General features: G+C 35.9%; 1 protein-coding gene across 8 annotated transcripts in view; it reads left to right on the top strand.

Moving 5' to 3' along the window:
* Positions 1-18,541, top strand: part of FOXP1 (forkhead box P1) — a 628,729-nt gene that overhangs the window by 198,886 nt on the left and 411,302 nt on the right. For all 8 annotated transcript variants that reach the window (XR_015695877.1, XM_014054824.2, XM_087708882.1 and 5 more), the window contains exon 4: positions 7,503-7,611. The gene's annotated coding sequence lies outside the window, so the exon portion shown is untranslated. The remainder of the gene's footprint in view (positions 1-7,502; positions 7,612-18,541) is intronic.

Genomic DNA, 18,541 nt, shown 5'->3' with positions numbered 1-18,541 from the left:
CTCTTAAAGATCTGGTTTGTATATCTAATTAAGATCAATAGATATCATCCCTTTCTGGCAGAAAGGGACAGGCAGAAGCTCAGGTGTTAGGATTTATTCGTAGTTCACAGCCCTCTTCTTTTTTTTTTTGGGCTGCGAACAGAGAATGGATCCAACGTAGCTGAGCTTTCATCTCCAGCCATTTCTTTACAGCTGCCTTTTTGCAGCCCTAGACAGCCTCCCCCGCACTCAGGACAATGACAAATTGCTTTTAAGATAATACGAGCGGGTCACACCTCTGTGATGTGTGTGTTTTGTTTTTTTTTAACTATCTAAACACCAGCCTTGTTTTTCTTTTGAACTTCTCTGCGCAATTGGGACACAAAATGGCGTTTTTACTGTGTTGGTGATTGATGACGTAATTAACTGGCTTTATTTCCCCGGAGATCGCTACTCATTAATGAGCAAAGTCCACAAATAATTTATTGAGAACTGGCCAGCTGAAGACACTGTTTATCTGTCTATTCTCAGATTTTATCTATAATGCCTCCCAAGTCTAAACAGGCAAAAAAACCCTCCCCCCTTGTGCCTAAAGAACTTGCTACCAAATCGCTGCCTTTGTCTCCTACGCCATCTACTGGAGATTTCTTGACACAGGAGCTTCTCTCCCAAATAATTAATGACTTTAGAAAAGAAATTCAAGAATTTGTGTTGGATTTATGCGATAAAATACATGCCAAAATTGCCCAGATGAATGCGAATGTGTTTGAAGTCGCGTCTACTTTAACAGATTATGTTGAAGAAATGGAGACGAAATTGGAATCTTTGGAGAGGGCTAATCTTGATTTGTCTTCTAATATTCAAGCTTTACAACAAGAGATTATTAATAACCAAACACAACTTACAATGATAAATTATAATACAAAGGCGTTTGCAATACGAGTTAGAGGATTGCCTGAAAGGAAAGGAGAGAGTTTGAAACAGACTTTTGTAGCAGCTTTCAGCCAACTGGTGGGAGGCCCAGGACTTAATTTTGATTGGAATATTCGAAAAATCTATCGCCAGAATTCGCACGTGGCGGAGCAACGACAGCTTCCAAGAGACATAATTATATATTTTTTCACAAGAGAATCCAGAAATGCGATTTTACAAAAGTTTTATAAAAGCAGGCTCCGAATTGAGAACCACGATCTGTTCGTCTTTAAAGATATTCCGCTTCAGATGCTCCACGCAAGGAGAAGTTATACTTTTTTAACCCAAGAACTCAGAAATCGTCAAATAAAGTATAAATGGGAGGCTCCAGTTGGAATTACAGTTACATTTGAAAATCAAAGATTTCGTATTAATTCTGTTTCGGAAGCTCGGGACTTTTATTATAAAACTCTGAAGGCGGGGCTTCCTGACTCACCCGGAAATGCGGAAGGACAAGGTGAAGGAAAGACAAGCAGCAACTCATTTGACTACAAGAAGGAGGGAGTTGCTCTCCCCCTACTGGAGAGGCAGAAGAGCGGAAACTGAGGATTCAGTTATATCTTCAAAGCAGCGGGACACGTGGTTATAAGGCAGAGGGTTGCCTTTTCTTTCCGGAAGGACAGAAGAGTAAAGAATACAGACCCAGCGATGTTTCTAAAATACTTTCTAAGCTTTTGGACTGATTAAAACTTTAGGATTTCTGTTTGGTATGAAAAATGGTAAAGCTGTGTATTGATACGGGACTTTTACAAGATTTATTTGAGTTTAAATCCGAACTGCGCACGAAGTGTTTTCTGTGAGGAAAGCGGGGACTAAGATTTATTTGAATTGCGGTTTGGGGTGAATGGAGTGTGGAGCAGAAAGGAAGGTGGAGTGGGATATTGATGAAGGAATCTTGGGATTGAACGAACTGGCAGGAATTTTGGGCATATGTTTTATGAATCTACAAGTCTGAAGTATAATATAAAAAGCTCAGGATTTTAAAGTGAAGAGCGAGATCCTAATCTTATGCAATCTGGGCTTGGGAGGAATGGAGACGTGAAACGAAGGATAGGAAGATGAGCAGCGAAAATATGAAGACAAATTGATTTTTGTATAAACTAATATTTGAATATAAGCTTAAGAAAGACTATCTGGAGATTCTACAGGAAGATGGGGGTAAATATCAAAGAACTAAGGGACGAGGACAAAATATAAATGGAATGATTTATACTGTTTAAAATTTGAAGAATGATGGGAGGCTGAGCATAATGCAAAAGAGTTTTTAATTTTACTTTATTTACTTTTTTGTTTTTGTTTTCTTTTTCGGAGTGTTCTTTTTATTTTATTTTCATTATTATTGTTAATAAGATACTTTGAAGGTGAATGGTACTGAACTGTGCCGGGCGTGTGACCTGGGAAGTCGGAGGGGGTTAGGGAGGGGGATTCATTGGGGGTGGGTGGGTGGGTGGAGATATAGCTTCAATATATAGAAGAATACACTTGTATACTGCTGTTCCTTATCTTTTCTTTTTATTTTTCTCTTTTTTTTCTTATTGCTTTTTTCTTTCCTTTTTTTTTCTGGGTGTAAGGAATAGAGAAATGCACCATAGTGAGAAGTAGAGGAAAAGAAGAGGGAGAAGTAAGGAGGGAGGAAGAGGGGAATGTAAGGAGGATGAGAGGGGAAGGAGGGTGAGAAAGGCGAGAAAGGAAGATAGGAGGGGAAAGGGAAGTAGGAGGGGTGATTGTTGGAGGGAGAAAGGAAAGTTGGAGGGGGAGAAGAAGGGATGTGTGAAAGTGATAGGTGGGGTTTATGAGTTGTGTTTCGGTTGGGGGTGTTTTTTTTTTTTTTTGTTTGTTTGTTTTTTGTTTTTCTTACGATTATAATATTATTATTACCAATATCCAGTATATAAGTGAATGTACAAAATTGAAAATGAAAATGAATAAAATATTATAGAATAAAAAAAAAAAAAAAAGAAAAAGAAAAAAAAAAAAGATAAGAAACGGAAATAGAAGCAAACACCCAACTTCCCTTTCTCGACGTCCTAATCTACAAAAACCCCAATGGCTCCCTAGGACACACCATCTACTGGGAAAACCAACACACCAACCGCTACTTAAACGCACAATCCCATCACCACACTGCATGGATCAACTCTGTAGCCAAGACCCTCATCTCCAGATCCAAACACCTAGCCGACAACACCTGAAAACTGAATTACACACTCTCACAAATGTGTTAATCTCCAGCAGATTCCAAAGAAAAACAATTACCAACCTAATCCAAAGGGAGATTCCCCCAAAAACCAAGGCAGAGAACAGGACAACGGCATCGCCCTCCTCCCTTACATCAAAGGTACCACAGATAAAATCAGCAAAATTCTCCACAAACACAATATCAAGACAGCCTTCAACACTGACCAAAAAAGAACCAACATCTTAAGAAACCCCAAAGGCAAAATCCAGATAGAAAACCAAGGAGTCTACGAAATACCATGCAAAATCTACCGTGCAACATACATAGGACAAACGAACAGGAGAATAAATGCACACATCACAGAATACAAGAACGCAGTAAGAATAAAAGAAAAAACTTCCTCCCTTTTCCAGCACCTTAAAGCTACAGGATATGAAATTAATTTTGAAGGAACCAGGTTAATCTCCAAAACTAAACACTTCAACAAGAGAATAATTATGGAAGCTATCGAAATAGAGAAACACCCCCAGAACATGAATAAACGTGACAATATCTCCTGCTTACCAGGCATTTGGAAACCAGCCTTAGTCAACAAACGAGCCCCACCCACCACCCAGGCCGTTACAACACAAAACAACAATGGACACATAGCCAGCACCAATCAGCACCAATCTACCAATCATGATACAACCACACAACCAATCATTCCACTTACTGAAACAAAGCCAGCACTCCACACCCCTCCACCAAAATTTATAGAAAGATGGCAGCTCCGTCCATGCTTTTAAGCCCAAAACCCAGCCTGAAGAAGGTGAGTGAGACCTCGCCGAAACGTTGCCAAGACAATGTCAATCTTACATGGGAAAAGACCCAAATACAACAAGACCAGCATACCTACAACCATGAAAATCTATGAAACACACACACACACACACACACACACACACACACACATCTATATAAACAAAAAATTAAACAGTAGGCACTACAACCATCCAATATATCCCAATATTCTTTTTCAAATCTAACTTTATGCTATCCAAACATGTTGGGAAAGGTAGCTCTTCTGGGAGCTAGGAGACCAGGGGGGATATGTTGGATCTCTGGGTTAGACTGTTTCATAGGATAGAGGTTGCAGTGGGGAAGGCATATTTCCAAGGACCCACAAAATGGCAGTGTTTTAAGGAAAGGGAACTGGGGCGTGAACCTTCAGGCACAACATAACCAATAGCCAGGTGTCATTTTCTTACACTATTCTTTCAATTATATGCAATTGCCTAACCATTGTGATTATAATTTGAAGTAGATGTGATTTCACATTAAATTGCTTTGAAGCCTTTTTTTTGTCTGGCAGGGTTTTGTGACTAGTCCTTCACTGTTCCCAATTCTGTCATTAAAAATTCAGATCCTGAAATTTATTTGTTTGTGATTTATTTGTGTGTTTCGTTATGCAATTTTATGTACCTTCTCCATTAATCTTAAACTGGTACTCAGTGATACCTTAAGAAGTAACCAGTTTATTGCAATATTCATTTTTATAGGTCAGATATTCCACTTCATTGAACATCAGTTGCTGGTGTTGAATGTGATGAAGTAGTCTTTAGTCTATGAAAGCTTGTTAGTTTATAAAAGCCTTTTCCAATTTGATGCTCTCCAGATGTCTTTGATTATATCTCTATCATTCGAAGCCATAGCAAGGATGACTTTCATTCCGGCTGAGGACAGTAAGAATTGAAGTTCAATATAGCTGAAAAAGATTGTGAAGGATGGGCTATGAGATATAAAAGCTCTTATTTTTTGTTTATGGTACAGTAAGCTAATATGGTCTTTGGAATCTGTCAAAATTAATTTACTATTATTTTTCCCAATTTAAATAGCAATCTTCCTCCACAGAATACTGAACTCTCTCTTTTTTGCTTAACTTTGCAAACACCCTCTAAATTATATTGTTTATTGTTTTCTTTTTAACAAACCAAAGATCATACAATTAACTTGTTCTATTGATTGTGGTGGTAGTGAAAATTCATTTATTTAGATTGGGCCACTGAGTTTATTGCTGAGCCTTATTTGTGGTCCATTCAGCCATCCTGATTTAAACTGCCAAGTGCCATCAATTCAGTGGCCACTGTTACATTTATTCATATATTAATGGAGGTCACCACAAATGACAATATCCAGCATTTTTTTAATAAGAATTTCTTATGACAATTAGGATAGGATAGGATAGGATAACAGGTTGGAAGGGACCTTGGAGGTCTTCTAGTCCAGGAAACCTGGATGCTTAGGCAGGAAACCCCACACCGCTTCAGACAAATGGTTATCCAACATCTTCTTAAAAACTTCCAGTGATGGAGCATTCCCAACTTCTGGAGGCAAGTTGTTCCACTGATTAATTGTTCTAACTGTCAGGAAATTTCTCCTTAGTTCTAAGTTGCTTCTCTCCTTGATTAGTTTCCATACATTGTTTCTTGTCCTACACTTAGGTGCAAAATTATACCTTTACTGTAGAACATTTAAAGAAAATGAATGACTACATAAAGAAGAAAATGTGAAGGACACTGTGGGTAGAAAATAAAATAAAAACAGTAAATAAATAGAATTTAAATTATCTTAAAATGATAAGTGCATTGGTTAGATAATCGAATATATATAACTAAACTTAAAATAATCAACAAATAAACATTAAGGTGAGTTTAGATATATGCTTCTTTCATCTCTCATTTTATTTCTTCCTAGTGTAATAGCACTGTTTACTGTGCAAAAGTAGTATTTCTAATAATTTCTAAGACAAATGCATTACTTTTTAAATGTTTGTCATTGTATGACAACAATGTGTAGGGCTCTGTTTTAAAGCACTAGATTCAGTTTTTACTTAAAAAAAACACACACACATTACTACAGATGTCAGAAAAGAGTTTACAAGTCATAAATTTCCATAGTGTTCCAGATTTTATTCCGGATGAATATGTGTTGGCTCACCATCATTGGAGTTGTATCAGTGAAGGATTTAAATAGTCTTGGAACTCAATACTTGAATTGGCTTCTATATAAAAGTTATTGAAGGCATTAGAATTAATTATAACAGTACAGGTAGTCCTGGATTTATGACCATTTGTTTAACTGTTCAAGGTTGTGATGTTGCTGAAAAAGTAACTGATGACAAATTCTTACACTTATGACCATGTCAGCATCCCACAGTCACATAATTCAGGTGCTTGTGGGAACCAGATTCCAGCATTTCCAGGGTCACATAATTTCCATTTGCTGTCTTTGTAGGAGAATTCTGCAAAACAAAGTCAAAGGGTGAGGGAGGGAATTGGATTCACTTAACGACCGTGGCAAAAAGTGTCATAAAATTGAACGTGACTCATTTAACAATTAGCAATGGAAACTGCGGTTCCAATTTTGGTCATAAGATGAGGACTATTTATTTTCTTTTTAAGAAAATACCCTCTTGACTCCATCTTCATATTCCTCTAAATAATCTCTAATTTAGCAGTCTTCTTCTTTAGTTTTTTATTTCATATTACTCTGAATCTGGTGATACATGCTGTACAGTTAACATATAGAAATGAGCTGATTGAGTATAATTTGTATTCATTGTTAAATTTAGTAACTGCACTGAGATTTGAATTACGCTAATCAACTTTTCTTGTAATTTGTATAATTTACATACTGTACACACACTGCAAATGCATACTCTGGTGCAAAACAAAGTTTAATTAGTGTAACAGGCTTGCATCTGCTTCCAAAGTGATTGATTTTTCAAAATGGTTATATCAATTGCAAGGGGGATCTTGGAACTAAACCATAATGGTAAGGAGCACAATTTTTGAGGAAGCTCCCTTTCATTTGCTCCATTGAAACAAATAGGAAGTGGTTATGTTGCTATGATTTTCATAGATCTTTTTACATTGGCCAGTTTTACACACACTATAATTTTCTAGTTACCTGTATTCAAAATTAGAAATAAAACCACCATGAAAAAAACCTTTGACTTTGGTTTAACTCTTAGAAGAAATGTGGTTTTCAGCAGTACGTAATTTTGATACATTATTTGCATAGTGATTTATTTGATTAAGATATTCCGTTGCATTCTGTTTAAGAAATTTACATAAAAATTAGATGTTTAGAATATTACCATAAAATGATTGTACAATAAAGTTACTAGTTCTTAGTTATTTAAAGCTACTAAAAAGAAATATACTCTGGGGGAATGTAATAAAGGCTGACAGAATTTGAATGCCTATTTTTTTTTATTTTCTGATGGATAGAATTTTTTATTAAGTGAGTAAAAGTAGACCCATCTGATGACATCGGCAACATTATTTTGTAGCACTGACACTCAGTTCTTGCTTTTTATTTTAAATAGGTGAAGAAAAACACCAAAGTTGAGCAACTTGATTCAACTTGCATATATTTACTATGCAGTTTACATGGTTAAACTTGGATCTTCTCATGCTTAAAACCCCACTGTGACTGTAAGTATTTGTATATTTTACTTTAAAGTATAAATGTGGCTCAGGAGGAAGGAAGGATGTGTATTTTCATGGCAATTATTTTAGCGATATTAATCATAATGAGCCCAAATAAATGCTTAATTTTCAGTAATGAGGGTATGATTAATATGGGTGTGATATTTTATAGTAGGGATTCTCTAATTTTATAATAACAACTTTAGGTAATCAAGAAAGTTATACCACTGTAATTGAGAGCATAATGCAATTCCATGGTAAAAGTGTTCCCCCCCCCTCTTTTGTTAATGTTTTACTTTTTTGCACTGGTTTACCTATGACAGTTGTGACAGCTTTATGTAGGGCAACTATTATGTAAAAGGAATCTAAGTGAACAATAATAGCAAAGTTTGGGAGTTGTTTCATTTATTTCATAAACTAGGTTGACAGCATGTAACTTGAAATCACTGCCTTTCTTGCCACAAGTGGAAATATACCAATTGAATAACTGAAGAACTTTATTGGACAATCAGTCATGACTTAAGCCAACTTTTTCCTATGTAAATCTGACAAACCTAGGTTCCCTTCACCACATTACATAAATGAAGATTCTAGAGCACACTATCCCCAATTCAGAAGAAATTTCTGAAGGCCTTACAATAAAAGCAATACCCATAAGCTTAGAAGACATGATGCCACCATTTCTAAAACTGATACTTTATCAGTGCAGAGTCATGCATCTTTCAATGATTTGCATTATAGTGCAGGTTAAACTCGACACAAAGAACTTCAGAGCAGCATCTATGTATTTCCAATTCTCTCTCAAATGCACTCAGTGTTTATGGCTGCGTTATCAGAAAAACAGTGTATGTCATGTGTCAGTAGAAAGAAGCCATTGTTCACACACAAAAAAAGTCCATGTTCATCTTATGTTTTCTGAAAAGCACCTTGATGACCTCCTGGATGTTTAAAAAAAATGGTATTTGGGCCCATAAGTCAAAAAGTGAAATTTATCAGGCATTAGGAGCTGTGGTGGCACAGTGGTTAGAATGCAGTATTGCAGGCAATCTCTGCCCAGTGCTAGGAGTTGAATCCTGACTGGCTCAAGGTTGACTCAATCTTCCATCCTTCTGAGTAAAGAAGTAATTTATTCTTCATTTTACCTTCTTGGTAAAATTTTACCTTCTTGGTAAAATGAAGAGCCAGATTATTGTGGGCAATATGCTGACATTGTAAACAACGCAGAGAGTAATTTAAAGTATTATGGAGCAGTATATAAATCTAAATGCTATTGCCATTATATCTAGCAGAAAAAAACACTATCAAGAACTTCATATTGTCATGGTTAGACATTGTTTCTTGTCTTAGGATCTGCAAAACGTAGTCATTGAAGGAAATAATAACTGTTTCTTACAGTGAATTCTGTAGAATATCAGTGGTCTGGAGCATATAACAGAATGAATGAAGAACAAATTTAACATTTTAGGAATTCCCAAGTCAAAATCTTAACTCTTACGTTAAGATTTAACTCTTTGAAGTTAACTTAACTCCATAGAACTGTTGCACTAAGGCCTGAAATAATCAGTTGAAACTGGTGATCAAGAACAGATAGTGTTTCGTTGCTAAATCATAGCTTTTGATTTAGGACCACAATTAGGACTGGATTGTTGCTCGTAAGACACTATGGTTATAAGTTGAAGCACCCATGTGAGCGGATCTGATTTTACTACCTTTTATGTGGCGATCATGAAATGAATCATCATCATTAAGTCGAGCCACATTCATATTAAATGAAAACACTGGTCATAAGTGTTCTTCTCTTATTCTCCAGAATAGGCATTTTCTGTGAAAATTGGAAAAAAATGCCAGACCCCCTCCTAATGTCACCAGTTGCAGTCATGTGACCATGAAATGCTGCAACTGGTTATAAAAATGAACTGGTTACCAATCACCCAAAGTGCAGTCATGTGACTGTGGGGGATGGGTATGGTATCTTAACAGCCAAAAATGCTTTACTGGCATAAGGTACGTGTTCTGGCCCTGTTGAAATTTTGAAGTGTCTTCAAGCAACTGGTTATAAGTCAAGGAGTACTTGTTGTAATTGTACTGATGGTGGAGGGGAATTTATTTTTCATACTAGCTAATGGCACATTGAATGATTGTATGAATTAAACAAAGTCAGACCAAAACTTTAATGGTGTTTGCCTACTTAGGCTCCCTTTATATTAAGTAGCATCCGCACATTCAGCTCGGACATATTTGCCATATGCTAAATAAATCAACTCTGACAATATCCATTGGCAAAGAAGGAATTTCAAGCATCAGTGGAAAGACAGATAGATTTTCAGAGAATGAACCTTGACTTATACTGCTTGCATACCAGATCCCAGAGGCTAATACTACAATGGTAGTAGGACTACAGTAATTAAATATATTAAATTGTTCTAAAAATCCCAGAAGAAACAAGGCCAGGAGTGGTGGATCATGGTTTCTTCCATTGCAGTTATTGTGATTGACATTCTACTGCCTGCCCCAAAAGGTCCATGATCTTAGAAAATTGTTGGAAGTCATAGTTTAAAGTTTCAGTATTTTGGAAACATATATCCTTCTGGAATCATGGCTTTATTAAAATCTAGCTATTGATTGATTTACTGTATATCATCTAAAGTAATGTATGGCATAATAAAAGAATTTTGTGTAAACAATAGCTGTGCACCACTTTCAGGATATATTATCACATATGCTATCTATCAACAACTACTTTGATGTACTCTTCTAGACTAAAGGAAGACCTATAAGTTTAGTATTCAAGTTCCCACTTGCCAGGAAGTGCACTGTATTAGTTTCGTAGTTTCACCCAGAATATTTCCTAGTGCTATTATAAAGATTGACTGACTAAATACTACAGCCATATACATTGTTATTGCAGAAATGGTGTGATGTAAATGAAGGAAAATAAACCTTTGAAATTTAAAATTAAATTGCATTTTGTAAATCTTTATGATACAGTATTGCAGCTAATTTTTTTAACATTTTAATGATACATGGAAATTATAACAATGAGATCCAGACAAAATAGCAAGTTTTTAAATTCCAGTAAAATTTTGTATTGTGTGTCTGCAGTTATGTACCATGAATTTATTTGTGTGTTTCAGATCATAGATAATATATTTTATTATTACATGTATTAAGATATTAAGCACACATATTTAATGTTTCTATTAAAATATTCAACATTTGAGTACTGTAATTAGACTAGTTCATAACATATGTTGACTATCTTTACTTAATATGATCCCTAAAAGCGATCAATTTCTCCATTAGAAAAAACAAAGATATCTTAGTAAAAAGACAGGCTTTGAAGGTGTCTTACCATAATTAATGAGAATTTTAGTTAGAGGATTTTGATTTACTTAATTTTTGCCATATTATAAAAATAGATACTTTCTAGGTAAATTAATCCTTTCAAGGAGCAAAATAATTTCCTTTTTGGAAAGGCTTATTAAAGTCTTATTCTTTCTAATCTTAAAATACTACTTCTGTTAGGTTAACAATATGTGAAGAAATTACATGATTTTAAAAGAAGAATGATTCCAACCCAAACCATGTACTTTACAATTAGATCATGGAAATGAAGGCTTTCAATTAGGGGAAATGAGATTTAAATTCCCATGACATGTCTGAAATTTAGGTTTTTATTTTACTTTTTCTATTTTTTTGTAAATTAGATTGTTCCTATTTAAACAGGTGGTTTTGAAGGCTGGTTTCTCTGTTGTTTTAATCATAGTTTAGTTACCATGGAGAAATATGCAAGTTAGCATTTATACACAGAAGTGAAATTTATGCTGCATAGATAATAGCCTAAATTTAGCATGACTTAAGTTTACCACTTCCTTTAAGAGAGAGACAGAGAGAGAGAGAGGGAGGGAGGGAGGGAGAGAGAGAGAGGGAGAGAGAAACAGTGTATGGCTTATTTATTGTCCTATCAAGAAAGCAATTCTTTTTTAAAATATAGTTTTGTGGCTTGTTATTCGTTCCAGATGAAATTAATAGTTCTGCTTTCAAAGCTTTTCAGTGATTTAACTTAATAAAGCATTCCATGTAATAAAGAGATTGATTGTACTCAAGATGCTCTGATGTTCAGTGGTGTGCAACATTTTTCTTGTAATTCTTCAAGTATTTAAAAGAGAAGCTGATTTTCACTTATAGGATAAAGATGACTGAATATTGGCACTGAAATTAAGGAAAAAGAGCGCTGACTAAAACCATATTTGAAGGATGTAACATGCACTGTTTTACTTATTCACGGGCCCTTTTCTTTTTAAAATCTTAATTCTACCAGGAAAATTTTTCTACCATTATAGGAACTCCTATAAAATTCTGAATTGACCATCAAGCTGTACAAGATCTTTTTTTCCTACTATTTATTCTCCTTCCTGCTGTGCTGAAGGCAACTGTTAAGAACCATTGCTGTCACTTTGTTTAACTGCTACCACAAAGGTAGGGCTAAGTTTTCAAGGACAAATGTAGCAAAAGTATCATGATCCAACATGAGGTCCCCCAGCACGCAGAGAGCAGCAGATCCCTTTCAACACCAGCTGTTCTCACAGATATAGATTGCTGCAGTGAAATTTTCTTCATATAATTCAGGAAGCTCTAGAGAATTCTCCAAAACAACTGTGCCAACAAGGAAAATGTTGAATTTTTCATCAGCTTCCCAGTACAGAGTGTTAGTGGGCAATCCATTCATTCATGACCAGATGTTCAGCGTAGTAACACTCTGCAGTTAACGTGAACCTTGTGGCCTGTTTTACATTGGTTTGCAAGGACATTGGCAGCAACCTAACATTGGAGAATTGTGGCCTGAAAAAGCGAGAGGCTGAAGTGTGTGCTTGTGGCTTCCTGGTTGGTTTTTCACCAGCAACCAGACAAGGTAGGAAGTGATGAAAGAAATAAACAACACAGCACAGTTATTAGAGAAGCACTTGGAGAAAACATTGTTTCTAAATTACGAAATTATAGTTTTCAAAGAACTATAGGGATTTTCCCCTAGTTCTTTATGATTCAGAAGGAGAAATTATTATTGCTAAATGTTTAGTTTGACATGCTTTAATCTGGTTATGTAAACTGTAAATTAAAAAAAAAATAGTGCTTGGAAGCCTGTAGCTGTTAACATGTCAAGGCTATACTTGAGCATATGTAATCAGTCTAGGTGGTATTTTGAAATGTATAGAAACCTTGTTTGAGCATATATCTGGGATAGTCAGATAAAGATTAAAATTCCTCGTTGCTGCAGATTTGTGGTTTCCTTTATAAACATATATTTATGTGTCATGCCATTTGAGTATGTTGTGCTAGGCACTCGTACTCTGAAAAAAAAATAGTATCGAGTAGGAGTTTTGGAATAAATAGTGTGATTTTCTGCTTTGAAAGGATTCTTCCTTAAAATGATTAACTGTGTTTGATTCTGGATGTGCCAGCTGGCTAGAAAAAAAGATTTGATAACATTTAAGGTTTTTTTCCCCCTCCTCCCTCTAGATGGAGGGTTCTTTCATTCATTCCTGCCTATATTATGTTTCCAAATAAGTCTTGACTTCCAAGAGAAATAATAAATGAGGCTACTATTACATTGGATTGTGACCACAGTTTAATTGTAAAAGTATTCTTCTTCCACTAAATAAAATATAATTCAGGTACATTTCATATCATAATTTTGCTTTTCTGGTATAGCCTCTGTATTATTTCTTGAATCCTTAGATGGGTGGCATTTTCTTAAGGTTCAGTATTGCTTATTTTCACAGTCATAGTAATCACTTCTTAAATATCTATGCATGGTAGCTTTTTTCCTGTGGCAGTGAACTTCTTCCCCCTACTTTAATCACTCAGCAGAGTAAAACTCACTCTTCTGGCTCAAATTTGCTGTGCCCTAGAAAATTGTGGAGATGGGAGACGGAGCCAGTTCTTTCACAGAGCTGAACCCTCCCCATAATAATGTCTGTTTTGGCAGAGTTTGGTATCTCTAGTTTGTTAGGTTATAATGAAGGCATTCTTCAGCATTTCCATCTTCAGAAAGTCATACCCAAATCCATTATGAATTAGCTTGATCTTCCTGAGCAATTCACTCATGAAGGAATAGATGGTAGCTCTATGGCTCATTGCTGTTTCTTTAAAAATCTTGCTTTTAAAAAAGGGGGGCTTGCAGCCACAGAAGGTCTTGTCTGTCTTTGTGGGAAGTTGAAAGCTCTGAGAAGCACACTCTTAATTTCCATTGAATCTGACTTGCTGATAGAAAAATGAGAACAAATTTACAGTAGCTGTGACATTAGTTACCTTTATCCAGCCTGGTCCAGCTGCACTAAGCCCTGAGGAAGCCTCCGCCACGCACACCGTTTGTTCTTGGGTGTGAAAGCAAACAGTATTTGAGTTGGCAGAAGTTCCTTTTTAGACCGTTTGCTGCCTCGGCAACAAACCTCAGCATGAGCTTTCTGATTTTGAATGTTTCCACTGGCAGGATGGCCTTTTTCCACATTTCTTCGGTTTGAAGAAACAGATTAGGAACTTCTTTTGAGTTTGTTTTTTTGAAAATGGAGAAAAAGACCAAATGCCAGCATTTAACAGCTGTAGTTACTATGTTATTTGTAGGTTTCACTTTATATGCTTCCAGAGACATAAAAATATGCTCAGTGCTGTCAATGTATTGGAGTGTTTTTTTAAAAAAAATAAATAAATAATTGTGTTATTTTTAATACTGTGTTTCTCTTTGTGGTGTTTTACTTTACATATTTGATATTTTTGTCAAGGAAGAAATTTTATGTGTGTGTGTGTGTGTGTGACCATTTTAAGATGATTAATTTCACTTTTTTAAAAAAAATTCTCTTAAGTAACAACAGGAAAAAATTGTACTTGCCAATATAATTAGTTCGATAGGGTTTCTTGAAAATCTTACAGATTTCTGTAGAGTTTATTTTTAAGCCAGGAGCATTAACCTTTAATTTTTTTTTGGCAATCAGTGCTTAAACTACCTATACGTTTGTTCAAATGTCTCTTATTTACTTTTTAATATTTTCTTCAAAATAGAGCTCCACGAATATTCAAAAATTAGGATAAAATCAGATCAGGAAATGAATGCAGCTATTGAATGAAACTTGCTATTAAGTTCTGTGGAGTTTTGTGGTCTGTTAGTTCAAAGATATTATTATTTTTTGCCAAAATTCATTATGTTAATATACAGAACAACCTCCAAAATATTTATTAACAGCCTTTAAAAGTTCATGCAAAAGTTTTTCATTAAATAGGAAAGAGAGAAAGAGCATGGAGACATGTTAATAAGTGAATACATTGCTATTTAATTTCATTTGCCACTTTATGATCAAAGGCAAGATCTTCTTAATGGTTTGTTAAAACAGAGTATTAAAAAGAGATAATAGCTGTTACACATTTGCATCTAATAGATTTATAGTTGATTTTATTTATTACATCTGCTACTTGTTTGTGTCATCGTGTGATGTCAGCTTGGTTAACTACTGCTAACTTTGTTGCCAAGTTCCTTATTACTGAAAAGGGAATGAATTGTGAATTTCCTTTCCAGATGCACAAAATGGAAATAGTTCCATTCTCTTAAGTAATACTCAGCCCAAAATATTGAAAGCATCAAACCCTTTTGTAAAAAAATGTTCATTATGGGAGATCCATCTTGCAGAGAAAATAATCATATAGTTTGTTAATATAGTTTATGGCTTATTCTATTTAATTTCCGAATGTAATGGGTGGGTAATTTCTAGCTATATAGTAGCATTAAAGAGTTTTGTTATGATTTAACCTAATTACATTTTTACTTCACTTATATACATGTAATAGGGATGCTTTCTTCTATGTGCCCTTTTTAAACATTACTACATCAGAATATTTCTCTTGAAACAAACCAGTCCAACATTGCAGAAGACATAACAAAAGAGATGACCTGAATGATAACGATGAACAAAATAATAAAATAAGCTCACTTTTCTATAGATTTTCCTTATAACACTATAGGATTGTAGAAAAATAATAAATTGTGTGCTTTTGTCTCTTCAAACAAAGAAATCACATTGATACATCAGGTAATCTATTGTCTTTTGCCAACTGTAATTCTGGCTGATAAAATTTATTTCGTATCATTTAACTTTCATGTAAACAGAAGAGATACAATCTGGAAAATTGGGGAATTTAGTACTATAGTACTGAAAAAAAAGAATGAAATTATTTGCAAATGTATAAGCAAAACATTATGTCTTATAACTGATTCATATGTGCATATTTCACTTAGAATAATATTTACAGTTATCTTGCTACTTCTCTTCGAGGTACTGAAGACTTTTCTGAACATGATAAAGTTTATCAATTGAGAAAGGACTTCAAAACTAATTTTCCTTCTTTCAGTAGTCAGTTCTGTGATCTTTGCAGGTCAGAGATTTGAAATATCTTTCCTCAGAAAATGAGACAGTCAATTGGTGGCTGATTCTGCTATCTCTGAAATGCATATAAATAGCTTAAAGTTTCCTTATATGCTAGAAGGAGTGTAGTGGTGTAAACATGGTATTTAGTGCAGTAGAATAGCACACAGCTTCTGTTTAGCCATGTTATAACCTTGAAAACATTTAGCAGGATGTAATGGATAGGGATGAGGTGGCTCAGTGGCTAGGATGATGAGCTTGTTGATCAGAACGGTCATCAGTTTGGTGGTTCAAATCACTAGTGGCGCGTAATGGAGTGAGCTCCTGTTACTTGTCCCAGCTTCTGCCAACCTAGCAGTTTGAAAGTATGTAAAAATGCAAGTAGAAAAATAGGGACCAACTTTGGTAGGAAGGTAACAGTGTTCTGTGCACCTTCAGTGTTTAGTCATGCTGGCCACGTGACCATAGAGATGTCTTTGGACACCGCTGGCTCTTTGGCTTTGAAACGGAGATGAGCACCGCCCCCTAGAGTCCGGAACAACTAGCACATATGGGCAAGGGGAACCTTTACCTTAATGGAAGTTGAAATCAGTTGGGTGAGACAGACATGTGATTAAAAATACTAAACATGTAAACTACTTCTAACAGTATCAACATAGCAAACCATCTTTCACTTTTGACCAATATTTGAAATAATATCTATTGGGAAGCTATTTCCAACATCTAAGATTGGACTATATGGCAAGTTTTGTCTTCTGATTCTCATTAATTACCATCAGTATAGCAAATGTTTGATAGAGCTAATGTATCTGGTCTTTGCTCAGTAGCAGCAAACTAATACAGAACATTGTAAACTTTGTCCTACCATCTAGTACAGTGATGGCTAACCTTTTGTTGTTGTGTGCCGAAAGGGCATGACACCCTCTGTGCCCTGCCCCTGTGCGACCCCCCCGCGCTCCCCCTGCTCCCCCGCAGGAGTGCACAACTGCCTTTGTGCCCAGTTTTGGGCCTGTTAGGCCTTCCTGCGGCCTCCTGGGACCAAAAACAGGGCAGGGGGAGAGGATTGTACCCCCACAACCTGTTTTGGGCCTAGTAGGCCAACCTGCAGCTTTCTGGAACAAAAAATGGGCCATACATGCTTGTGTGCCCCTCAGCCCCGTGTGGATGCACGCACTCTCCCCACGCGTCCCACCCCTGCACATGTGTGGCAGAGACCCGAAAATCAGCTTGCCAGCGGGAGGTGTGCACTCATGCGTGGTGGAGGTGAGCTGGGGTGATGGCTCGCATGCCCGCAGAGAGGGCTCTGTGTGCTACTTGTGGCATAGGTTTGCCATCACAGATCTAGTGGGTGATCAGATTTTTACAGATGAGTTCTGCTAGTCTTATGATCTTAGTTACATTCCATGCATTGTTGCCGATGATCCAGTGAACATCCATTTAGATTTTCTGTAGAAAATGTGGCTTCTCTATAGTTTTCTCTGCAAATCATCCTTCTTGCTTTCACCAATAGAAAAGTTTGCCGCCATGATAAGACTATATCTGCTCTTTAATCTTGCTTTCCATTTTACATAGGCCCAGTTGGGAAATGCTCAGCCACTGTTTTGAAATGGCTGTTGTGATTCTAAGTCCCATCATACAAAATCTTTCCATGTCTTATAGCTCAGCACTACTGCCTTCACCTGCTGTACCGCCTTGTCCGTATGGCTCAGAAATTTCATATAGTACCAGTCGTCCATATGCACAATTTGGAGCTGCACCTGCCTTTTTACTATAATTATACTTCTGAGAGTAATATACTAGTTAGCCTGTTTAGATTAGAAAGTCATTTGCAGTGGATTGCATAAATCTCATCGTTTAGTGATATGAGGTTGCAAGAATAGTTACAGTGTACATTGAAGCAGCTTCCCAAGCTTTACCAACAATCCTACAAGTACATCTTTCATTGACTTTGTTAAGTTATACAGAGATAGAGGTTTGCTCAGGTAATGTTTTATTGTACCAATAAATATAGCATTATGTGGTGTTTTTTTGGTCAGACTATAGTATTGCTGATGCCTTTGTTTCTAACACCAGCTTTCTAGGTGGAATTTTAACAACTTCCTGAGCTGGATTAGAAGTGAAGAGCAAAAAAAAAAAAAAAAATTCACATGGTTTATTTCTGCTTATCTGCTAAAAGTACAGGAACATGGCCAATAAAAAAACAAACAACTCCACTTATTATAATAGTAATGTTAAAATGCCGTAGAGCTTAAGTAGTATGATAAAGGAGGAGGCATTTATGATGGTCGTGACTAGAAAGCTTCATGATTTTGGGATCTGTTCCTAACCAGAAAGCATCCGCAGAGATTTACTTTAGCTCTCTCAAAAATGCTTTAAAAGCCTGCAGCAATTTCTGTTCTAATATGATAATTTGAAGGATAGAGCTCCAATTAAAACCAGAGTATAAAATAGCAGCAATAAAACTTATTTAGCATACTTATTTAAAAGCAAGGAAAAGTGAAAACAAACATAAGCCAGAAGTTAGT

The sequence above is a fragment of the Thamnophis sirtalis genome, unplaced genomic scaffold (assembly GCF_051295495.1).
Source record: "Thamnophis sirtalis isolate CommonGarterSnake01/CBP01778 unplaced genomic scaffold, rThaSir2_p1.2 scaffold_3, whole genome shotgun sequence".
Classification (NCBI taxonomy): domain Eukaryota; kingdom Metazoa; phylum Chordata; class Lepidosauria; order Squamata; family Natricidae; genus Thamnophis; species Thamnophis sirtalis.
This window is presented reverse-complemented; position numbering and strand designations above follow the sequence as displayed.